The sequence below is a fragment of the Nicotiana sylvestris genome, chromosome 11, assembly GCF_000393655.2.
Source record: "Nicotiana sylvestris chromosome 11, ASM39365v2, whole genome shotgun sequence".
Taxonomy (NCBI): domain Eukaryota; kingdom Viridiplantae; phylum Streptophyta; class Magnoliopsida; order Solanales; family Solanaceae; genus Nicotiana; species Nicotiana sylvestris.
The window spans coordinates 153,558,571-153,569,350 of NC_091067.1; positions in this window are offsets into that span (position 1 = coordinate 153,558,571).

A 10,780-nucleotide genomic window follows, 5' to 3' on the forward strand; every position below is an offset into this window, starting at 1 on the left:
GTCTGTCATGTTCAACTCTATCAGAACAGAATGTCCAGAGCCTTCAACAAAAGTGTCAAGCCGAGATAGCTCACATCGGGGCAGCTGGTGTTAAAGAAAAATTTTCCGCATCAAGACGAAGCCAAAGGGAAGTTCTCTCCCAACTGTTAGGGTCCATACATGGTTCATCGGGTTTTGATAGGATGAGCCCTCATACTTGCAGAAATGGACGGAGAAGTCGGGCCAAACTCTATTAATTCAGATGCAGTCAAGCATTACTATGTGTAATCTTTATGTCTCCCTTATATGATGTAAATTGAACTATGCTTGACCTGATTCCCGTAGGCAGCCCCATGGGTTCGATCACAATTCAATAAAATTCTTATTTCCCCCGCAACTGGAAACTAGGGCAGAATTTTGAGGGGGACCCTCAAAATTCCGAAGTAATTTCAGCTGATCATCTCAAGCAACAGTCAGAAGCATCAATCCATCAAACTAGGGAAGAATTTTGAGGAGGACCCTCAAAATTCTGTGGCAACAGAGGTTGCAATGTCCTGAACCACGTCACAATCGTCGGTTCATATAATTTTTTTTAATTATACATTTATGTCATATTTTTAAAAAAATCATGCATGTTTATTATTAAAACTGCCTTGTTTAGCAACGCTACCCTAATGATACATACAGTATCACCAGATCATAGCCGATCAGGTCAAGCAAAGCCAGCGGGGATACGAACTAACCTCCCTTTTTTACAAAATTCACAATTTTTCTTTGGATGCAGGCATTTGGATTACGAAATCATCAAACATACTATACACCCATGGAACAAACATTATTCAGGAATACAACTCTCAGAACCGTTACACTTGCCAATATTTGCTATCCACACACACCAGTGATATTTCGCATATCACAATGTCCCCAGCAATCACAATGTCGCGATCCGCTATCAGCTAAGAAAGCTCTACTACAATTTGCCATTTTATTTCTTGCATAAGGCGACCATTCTGCCTTCCGAGGTTAAGCTCTACCTCCATATACATTTTGTATTGCATAAGGCTACCATTCTGCCTTCCGAGACTAAACGTTGTCTCCATCTGCATTTTTGCATTGCATAAGGCTACCATTCTGCCTTCCGAGACTAAACGTTGTCTCCAACTGCATTTTTGCATTGCATAAGGCTACCATTCTGCCTTCCGAGACTAAACGTTGTCTCCATCTGCATTTTTTGCATTTCATAAGGCTACCATTCTGCATTCCGAGAATAAACGCTGTCTCCATCTGCATTTTTTGCATTGCATAAAGCTACCATTATGCCTTCCGAGGTTAAGCTCTACTTCCATCTGCATTTTGCATTGCATAAGGCTACCATTCTGCCTTCCGAGACTATATGTTGTCTCCATATGCATTTTTGCATTGCATAAGGCTACTATTCTACCTTCCAAGACTAAACGTTGTCTCCATCTGCATTCTTGCATAAGGCTATCATTCTGCCTTCCGAGACTAAACGTTGTCTCCATCTGCATTTTTGCATTGCATAAGGCTACCATTCTGCCTTCCGAGGTTAAGCTCTACCTCCATCTGCCTTCATCCTTGCATAAGGCTAAGCACTACCTCATACTGTATCTGCATGGCTAAAAGATCGCCTCATACTGCATCTGCATAGCTGAAAGATCACCTCATACTACATCTGCATGGCTGAAAGATCGCCTCATACTGCATCTCATAGGCTGAAAGATCGCCTCATACTGTATCTGCATGGCTGAAAGATCACCTCATACTGCATCTACATGGCTGAAAGATCGCCTCATACTGCATCTCATAGACTGAAAGATCGCCTCATACTACATCTACATGGCTGAAAGATCACCTCATACTGCATCTCATAGGCTGAAAGATCGCCTCATACTACATCTGCACAGCTGAAAGATCGCCACTTACTGCATCTCATAGGCTAAAAGATCGCCTCATACTACATCTCATGGGCTAAAAGAACGCCAAATTATCCAAAGGCATCATCGTTCGGAGGCATCATCTTCATAGCCCGAGAACACCATGACATGGCCTGAGGACCCTTTTTAATCTTTTGCATATCATTATTCAAAGGAATCATGGTTCGGAGGCATCATCCTCATAGCCCGAGAGCATCATTTCATGGCCTGTGAATCCTTTATTGTACGCTTCATGGCCCAGGACGTCATGGTATAAAGGACGTCATCCTAACTGTCCAAAGACGGTCCGATGGGAATTTGCATCTTGTTTAAATTTATGCACAGTATACGCTTGTATTGTTTCTAATTGCAGGTAAACCGGAGAGCAACGACCATCCCGGCAGGAGCGATCCCGCTCTATTTCCCGCAGCCATATCAAACCTTAACCATTCTTAGCCATATCAAGCCACCCACTCACCCCATCATGGATATTACGTCCATTCTTGGAAAGTCTCCATCGGCATACCCCGCCGACGGATCCTGAACTACATATGGCCTAATTCCTATAAAACCAGGAATATGTAGGTAGCTTAGAAGTCAGGGGTAGCCTATTTTATTCAAACCGTTTCGTTCAGTCAAAATTGGCCATCATATCTTTACCCGACAACTCTTTCATCATTCCCGGGTAAAGATGGGCAGCTGTTGATACCCAATTTTTTTCTATATATTTTCAATATGCAAAATACCTTCAAAATAGAATATATATATATATATATATATATATATATATATATATATATATATATATATATATATATGCATATGTAAGCATATCCAAATGTTTTATTATTTTTTCATAATTTTTAAAGTTTTTTAAATTAATTTATTTCCCTCTTTTACCCTTAAAAACAAATAATTATTTCCAAAATTATTATTTTGGTAATTCCTTTATTGGAATTTTATATTTATGTTAAAATATAGCTAAGGTAATTTTTTGCATATTTTTACAAAATTATTTAGTATTTTTAAGCTAAATTGCATATAATTGCAATATTAGCCCTTTTAAGATTCAATTGTATTTTATATTCATTAAATTAATTCCAGTATTTTTAAATTGTTAATTATACATTATAAATCATTTTATTGCTTTCAATTTATTTTCAGAAATTAATTTACTATTTTTATAATTTTAAAATGGGAAAATGGGCTATTTAAATAGTAGCCCAATTTCATTCCAATTGTAGCCTAATTTGAACCCCAAATCAGACCCAATTTCCCGGCCCAATTTCGCTTAAACCCGACCCCTAACCCAACTAAACCTACCCAAACCCGGATCCCCACCTAACCCCTTTAATCCTAGCCGTTGATCATTTAGATCAACGGTCACTATATGCCCTTTCCTTTTTTAACCCCAAACGACCCCTTACCCTACTTCATTTCTCACCAACCACCGCCTCTGAATCCCTCTTCTCTCTCAACTCTCTCTAAAACCTCATGAACCCTAGCCGCCGTCATCTATCCCCACTCTAATCTGCCCTAAACCCTACCTAATCCATGGCCTCCCATGGCCATTGGAGATGTGTAATGGCCTCCTATGGCTCCTAGATGTTTGTTTTTGTGGTTTAATGGCCAGTCCTCGAAGGAATCTAGTTCAGTCCTTGCTCGACTGCTCTTCATGGCTTTTCTCTGGCCATCCACGACCTTTCTCCGGCCATCCATGGCCTTTCAAGGCAGATCCTTGACTTTCCTGGTTAGATCGAAAACTTTCAAGGAATTTCTCACCTCTTCTGGGTTTTTCGAAACCCTAATCTTTAAGATCTTTTGATTTTCTTTCAGACCTACTTTAGATTTGTACTTGCTATAAATGTTTAAGTGTTTTTCTCAAAAGTTCATCAACTTTCCTTTCAAAACGACTTTTCGTTAAGGTTTTCCTTTAAGTTTTTCAAAAGATCTCTTCTCTGATTTTTAATGTTGTTTGTGATTCTGCAATGTTTTGCTCATGTTGTTCTTCTATCTGAGTCAGCATGTTGAAAACCCTAATTCTTTTTGGTCTCCTTCGAGCTTTAAAACTATTTGTTTTGTGTACTGGTTCGATTAAGTTCCTCGTTTTTGTTTGACTTATTGTTTTACCATCTTTTAAACTCGATTATTGTTGAAAAACCTAGGTCTTTGGGTCTGAAAATGTTTGTTTGAATACTTGACTCGATTTAAGGTTTCTCGTTTCAGACTCTCTTTTTCTTAATGTGATTCATCTGATCCTGAGTTTTACTATCTTTTAAACTCGACCATTGTTGAAACCCTGATTTCTCAAAAGGTTTCCTCACTTGTTACTGTGAGACTTGTACTTATTTTGACCCTCTTCTTCATTTTGGCTATACGTGTGAGCCCTGACTATATAACTTTGTTCACTACCGAATCCTCTGCTTATTTCTATTACTATTGTATGATGTTTCTTTTGCCAATGTGCTTGGCCTCGCATGTCTGATGTTTCTGTTCACTCTATTTATATACTGAAGTACATAAGCATGTTTCTTCCTTGATTGCCTTTGATTTTGTGACTGATTTCAGAAGTTTTTCTTATATGAGCCCTGATTTCACTCATTGTTTAAAATTAATTGATTCCTTTCCCTTTACTATGATGTTTTACCTTGCTGAATCCTTTGAAAAAATAAGCATATTTTTGTACTCAGACTTGATTGTTCATTGCATGATTTTACTATCCCTTATTTCTTTCCTTATTTGAACCTGTTACTACCTGTTAAACAATGATTCCTTATTTAAAGGGAATCACTTGTGTAGTTGATTCTGACTTGTGATTGTTTCTATATTTGTGTTAAGGCTTTACTTATTACCTTATTCTTTACCTGTTTTCAGAACTATAAATATCCACTTTCTTTTCTTTCAAACACACGAACGAACCATCTAAGTTCAGAACACACACTTCACTCAAAACTCTCTATTTACTACTTGTGCTACTGCCTTGTCTAGCTGGCTAAAAGCCAAGGCTAGGCTGTGGAAATTTACTCTTTTTCTTTTTGAACTTTGCTTCTTACTGGTATGTTCTAGTTAATCTTCAAGCATCAACAACAACATGTTTCCTTAGTTGTTTCAGTTTCCTTCACTCTTGCCTGCTTTTGCTTACTCAATCAAGTTATATTACTAAGCATGCTGTAATCTGCTCCCTCCCCTTCTAAATTAATGTTTTCCCTTATGCATGTACTCTATTAGTCACTTGTTATATGATTTGCTGACTTATGAATCCCAAACCCCCATATCCCCTTGTGTACTTGTGTTCTCTGGCCGGTTTGTGGGCATGCCAGCATCATCTATTGCTGTGCATGTCCCAAACCTAACCCTTTTGTGCAATTATTGATTCTGTATAATTTAAATTTTACTACTACTATTTTCAAATCACCCTTACCCCCTTACTATTCTCAACCCAGTTTTAAATAAATCTTTGTTTCTGCACTTTTACTACACTCCTAGAAAACTTAGGTTCTGCCCCTCTTGTGTGAGCCTTGCCTTGGGACCCATGAGCTCCCTCTAAACTTGGACACATAAGGGCTGGCACTTCCACACTACACTCATCTCTATATGCAAACTTGTGTGTAAGCATTGCCCGGGGTCCCGTGAGACCCTTAGGGAACTTTGACACACCCAGGTCTGAGAAAGGTTTTGAAACAAATGGTGTTTGAGGTGGTTTATTCCATAACTCAGAGAGGAAGTCAAGAATTAGGCTTCCTCTGGTTGTAACTTATTGTTTTACACTGTTCTAATGTAATTCAGTATTTGATCTGTAATAATTTGTAACAAATACTAGGGTTGGCTAGTGAAAAAGGGATGGGTAATTGTGCATGTTTAGCTATTAGAAGGGTAGAGAACATGCCTATAGAATTTGTTTCTCTAAATTCTGCATGTTTTAATTCTACATCTAGATAACATGCCTATTGGGCATGTTCCTTTAAATTCTGCATGTTTCAATTCTACAAAGATAATGTGCCTATAGGACCTATTTTAAATTCTGCATGTTTTATTACCACACTTAGACACCATGCCTATAGGATCTAAACGACTATAATCAGACATCATGTTCATAAGGTTAAAATCAATATTTTTCATAGAAATCATGCCTATATGAATTCCAGGTAAATCCTGCGTGCTTCATTTCACGTTTAACTAGATATCATGTCTATAAGAATTAAAAATCAGCAATAATAGAGATCATGCCTATAGGATCTAAAACCAGTCTATTTTAAAATCAGTTTGACTCGTACTGTTCTGAATTAGTTTTAAACAACCTACTCTTTTTATTAATATGGTTTAGAAATCATGCCCATAGGATCCCAAATCGCTTGTTTAAAACTGTCACTACTTTGCTACATTCCTAATCAGTAATAGACATCATGCTTATGGGATATCACCAACACACTTAGGCAAGCCTTAGGTGATAACAACATAACTGAATCCACCTTTGTTAATTAGTAACTGCTACAACCAGCAGGCAGGCCTGATTCGGACTTCTTATCTGAGTTATGTAATATACTAGTTTGCTTCAATAACTAAAATTCTCATGTCTTAGTATTTTTAAATTCTGACCCTAAATGTGTTTGAGTCATGCTACTTATGTGTTTTACTTGAGGAGGTATATATGAGCCTTTTGGTTGCTTACATGTTTTCCCCTAATATGCAATTCTATGTATTTTGAATGTCGCCTTAGTCTTTTACCTTTAAAACCTAAGAGTCAGCCTAAAATCCTCCCTCTTATAGGAATATTAGTCCTCAATTCCTCCGAGACTGATAGGAATGGGACGGGTAATAGCATGCAATTGAGGTCAAGACCAATCTGCGCTTTAATACCTTAACGAGGTGGGAATGGTAGATATGGATATGATGATCGGTGCGCTAATACCACGTGTATCCCCTCTTCTAAGGAGTGTCATACCGGGTATCGTATTGATGCGATCCATATTATAAATAAACCTAGGACCCCTCTCTCCTTTTATATTTTCAAGTATTTGTAAAAAACGTAACTCCATTTCAAAACTCGCCTTTAATGATTGTTCTTTCAAACCCTTATGTGTTTAAACCTAAATCCCCTACTACTTGAGCCTATACTTGTCTATTTTCTAATTGTACAAATTCACAAAGCTGCCTGGCCGGGAACCACACTAGTGGATCCTGAAGGGTTCCTAACACCTTCCCCTTAGGATAATTTCAAGCCCTTACCCTATCTCTGGTTATCAAACAAACTTAGAAATGAACTTTATAGGTGTCCTAATGCACCTTAACTCATTAGGTGGCGACTCTTCAAATGCAAAACCCAGTTTCCAAAAGGAATGAGTTTTCCTACACCCAAAAATGTCATAAACCCGATTTTCCGATGCAAAGAGGGAAAAGGGGGGCGCGACAGCGACTCCGCTGGGGATATCCTTAGGCTCTTACCATAACGAACTTGTTTTGTGAATTAGACTTTCTCAATAAGCATGTCTTTAATAAGCATGTCTCAATAAGCATGTCTTTCTGTTAATACTTGCGCACCTCTTTCCCTTTCCACTCTATATGAACTTATTTGCCTTCCTTCATTCAATTATGCTCACCAAATTTCTTCCTTTTTTTATTGCTTTTTACTATGGAAACTAACTCTTCTCCTTGGTTTTTTCTTAAATGCATTTACAATTATTAAATACCGCATTTTATCATTCCCATCGTGCAAATACTTGACAACGCGTTATTTTCTTTTTGCATAATACATGCCCAACATCATATTCCACTAGTGCGTAATTAATACTATAGCAACATTTGATGAGTGTCTGCGCTCTTCCTGTATCACCCTGTTGAATTTGGAAAGGCTTAATTGTGGTAAAACTAGCCGATTAGCGGTGCTATCGATGGTTTCGTGCCTTTCCCCCTCAAGTTGTCCGCTTGGGGGGTACCAATTTAGACTTTTATAGAAACCTTACTCTGATAATAACTGTACATGCATCATGATCAAACCAAGCCTGGGTTAATATGTTGTCCGCTTAATAACCTTCTAAGAAAAACTTGGTCCAAAGTCCAACGGGGTTTTCATAATCCTTACGGGCGTGACCACGATATGTGCATTATTTGGAGAGATAAATGCTGACATGCTAATTGTTAATGTATAAGTAGTCGAATTCGGAGGGGTAAAGGGTCTAACTTTGTTTATTTTGCAGAAAATAAGGCACGAAGTCCCCAGGTTCGGCATGGTCCAAAATATACCACCGTTATTGCTGGATTGGTGGGAAAACCTTTCGCCAAGCGACAAAAATCACGTAAAAAGGGTTCTAAAAAACTTACCTACCGTATTAGACATCCAGCCAAATAACATGTTGATTGAGGCTGCTACTATGTTCTGGGATGGAGAAAGGGTTGTATTCCGTTTTGGCAATATAGAAATGACTCTTCTTTTGGAGGAAATGGGAGAATTCGCTGGATTACACTGGGATAGTCCCGATTTACTAGTACTAGAAAATTGCACTCCCAAGGGGATTCTAAAAATGATGGGTCTGAGAAAGAATGATGACTTGGCATGCCTGAAGAAGTCCTACATACCCTTTGACTTCCTCTATGAACGATACAGACACAAAATTTTTATCGTATCTTTCATGACGAATTCTCCATCACTTCTATGGGTTGGACTCATTGTAAAGTTTTTGTATTCATCGTCTACTTTCTGGGTATGATAGTGTTTCCAAGCCAAGTGGATAGGAATCACACCAGGTTGGCCATGGTAACCAAAGCTTTAATGGAGGGAATCAAGGGACAAACATATACTATTGTTCTGAGGATTGTAGAAGAAATATATCGGGCTCTAGATCGTTGCAAAAAAAGGTTCAAACATTTTGAGGGTTGTAACTTGCTGCTGCAAATTTGGTTGTTAGAACATCTTCAGAGAGTCCAATACCGCCAAGAGTTTCCACGGAGACCATGGAATGGTCACATAGCTTTGCACCATCCGAAAAGAATGACATTTATCCCAGACATGTTTTCACAACCAGAGAATGCTACAGAATGGGTACAGTTTTCAGCAATTTTACCGAGGACAAGGTTCATTAGATGTTCGAGTGGTTCCCTACCAATGAATTTATCATCAGATCCAGGGATGTTCTGCATTTGGTGTTGATCGGGTTAAGGGGCATATATCCCTATGTTCCTATCAGAGTCATGAGACAAGCTGGTAGAAAACAAGTCATACCGGGAGTCTCCAAAATGGGTCACTATAAAGCAGATTTTCAAGACAACGCCATCCCATACAAATGTGAATCCCAACACATGTGGCATTTGAAGATCATTGTGGAAAAGGATACCATCGATCCTTATCGATACCACGCAAGTCATGTATACTTCTACCCATCATGGTTTAATGATAGCATAGCAGGAATAGTCGAGCCAGGGGTCGGTCAAAGAAACAGGGTCATAGATGAGTTGTTGAAGCATAGGTGAAGTATAAGACGCTACATAAAAGAGTCCTCAAGTCCAAGGCCAGGCATTTGGAACAACACAAAATTGACATAGAATCGATTAACGAATGGAGGGAAATGGCTACTAGATCAATGAAAAGGTTGGAATATCTGGAGCAGGGTCTAATGAAGTTAGAGGGGAAAATGAGGAAAAGAGTCATAGACTGTCAGAATGTAGAGGGTAACGACGGAGGACACCTAGCAATGGCGTATCTGTTGCTGAACATGCGCCACTTGGGGAATCTGATCGACGGAGCCAAGAGGGTTAAGACTGGAGAAGGTCCCTCTAGGACCAAGTAGATTAGGATTATCTGTTTTTTAGAATTGTTTTGGAATTTGAATGTAATAAGGCAAATGTTATTAGTGACTTATTTATTTATTGTCATTTTTAGGTTCATCTTATTTATTACATTAATGAAATGAGGCATTTATTGGCATTAAATTTCTCCAAATCTACTTGTCTCTAGGCCTACCTCGGGCACAACAAGGTTTCCAAATTAGGACGTTGTTTACCGTGAAATGGTAATAACAATTAAATTTGATTTAGTGGTTCTAAAAATACGTGATCTATTTTATGCTAGTTGTTAGGGCAACAGATGATATGTGAAAGACTTAGAAACGAGATAAGAGCTTGAGAGCAAGATGATAACAAGCCCGAAAGGCTGTCAATCGGGGCCTCGAGCTTGCTTATTCAGGGCCTCGGGGTTGAGTCTGATACTCGGCTGGGAACTATCGAGGGGCGATTGACAGTTACAATAAATAAATGACGGCTCTTTATGGATAATAATAACCAATAAATGAAGAACAATAAGTGGAGCACAATGAATATAAGTGATAAATGCAAGTAATGAGGTCTGTCACACCTCCTTTTTACGTACCCGTGAGGGTACGAGGGAGTTTTTCCAATTAAAGGACAATCGAAACGGGATTTATTTATTTATTTCAGAGTCGCCACTTGGGAGATTTAGGGTGTCCCAAGTCACCAATTTTAATCCCGAAGCGAGGAAAATAATGACTCTATATTACAGTCTGCATGCCAGAAATCCGGATAAGGAATTCTGTTAACCCGGGAGAAGGTGTTAGGCATTCCCGAGTTCCGTGGTTCTAGCACGGTCGCTCAACTGTTATATTCGGCTTGATTATCTGATTTTATACAAGTGTGAACTTATGTGCAAAATTTGACTTTTAACCGCTTTTATCATTTACTGTTTTTATCAAGAATTGCAACGTTGTGAAAATGTATCTCGAACCGCGTTACAATCAATGTACCCGTGGTCGTCGACACACTTTGACTCCGTTGAGATTTGGATTTGGGTCACATCAATGCGCACCCGAGTTTAAGGAAATTAAATTATTAAAGGCGCGCCTAAAGCGACTAGCGTATTT